Here is a 1,634-nt window from a genome sequence, read left to right as displayed (position 1 = left end):
GTAGCTAAAGCGATTTTTAGCTTAGCTTTCAGGTTCGACGGAAGGGTTACCTTTCGTCCACCAAAGTGATCCAACAGCAGGCGGCAATGGTCGTTCTGACTGTGGCCCTCTTTTATTTCAGAGGCTAATAACCTCGTCACGTGGTATGCCTTCATGGCTACCGACGTTGACGGATGAAACTGTGCTTTAGCACTAGATACATTTTCCTGGTGGCTTACCTCGAAGTCTGGTCTGCGCGATAAAGCGTCAGCCAAGACATTCGACTTACCTGGCTTGTATTCAGCTTTGAAATGAAATTCAGAGAAGAATGTTAGCCATCTTGCCATTCTAGGCGATAGGTGTGGTGAGTTTATTGCGGTCCGCGTGATGCATGATCCGTATAAACCACAATGGCTCGGTGCTCAGTAGGTGCACACGATACTTGACAGAACTTACTTTATTGAAACTAGCTCTTTGTCATGCACAGATAAATTCAGTTCCACGGCTTTAATAGTCGGGACTGATAAGTGATGACACGATCAACGCCGTTGCCATCCTTCTGGATGAGCGCGCTGCCTATTGCAAATTACTTGCATCGCAGACAACGCTAAAAGGCGCATCCGCGTCTGGCAATGCCAAAACCGGTGCCTCTACACGAGATTGCTTCACTGATGTGAATACATGATCTTGTTCTTTTAACCAAGCCCCATTCTGCGTCTTGTTAAGGAGGTCAGATAATGGTTTAGTTTACTCGGCATAATTCTTGCTATATTCATGCAAGTAATAAGCGAGCCCTATGAATTGGCGCAAATTCTTCACATACCGTGGAATTGGCCATTCCTTTACTGATTTTACCTTGTCTGGGTGCTCGTACACCATGTGTACCTGCGATGCAACTTAGCACAGGTATCTCGGGGACCCCTTTTTCACACTTTTGCGAGTTGACGTACAATTGAACGTCCTTCAAAGTCTGCAACACAGCATCTAAATGACGCTCGGCGACTCTATTGCGCTCAGCCCGTCCTCGGCCCTACTATGCACAAATATATCGTCAAAGTAATGGGGCGCGTAGGCACGGTGATGACGCATGACGTGAGCCACCACTCGATGAATGTCGCTGGTGCGTTTTTCAAACCTTGGGACATCACAAGCCACTCCCAAAGCATGCCGCTTGGGGTGCTTACCGCCGTTTTGGCTACATCGGACTCTCTTATGAGTTCCTGATAGTGGCCATCCTTTAAATTCAACCCGGAAAAGATAGTTGACTAATCCTTGGAGCTCAACAAACATCTTTCCGCGGGATTGGCGTTTGCGCCGGTATGGTTGCCGTGTTCAGCTTATTGTAAACATGAACCACGCGCCATTCACCTGTGTCTTTACGCAAAATCAGACTGCAGTGAGGCGATTTGCTCTCACGCACATGTCCCGCCTTGGCTCGCTTGTCGAAGAACTCATCGATATAATCGACTTGTTCTTTCGGCAACGGCCATTGCCTGGTCACACAGTACTTGGTGCCAGGTTCGAGGTCTATCTCGTGCCCGATGCCCCTATCTGCTGGTAGGCGGCTCGGCACTTCTTCTGGGAACACATCGCGATGTTTCCACAGAACCTCAAAGAACGGACTGTCTCTCAAGGCATCCCAGCCTTGAGCAGCG

The sequence above is a fragment of the Bremia lactucae genome, linkage group LG16, assembly GCF_004359215.1.
Source record: "Bremia lactucae strain SF5 linkage group LG16, whole genome shotgun sequence".
NCBI classification, from domain to species: Eukaryota; Oomycota; class Peronosporomycetes; order Peronosporales; family Peronosporaceae; genus Bremia; species Bremia lactucae.
This window is presented reverse-complemented; position numbering follows the sequence as displayed.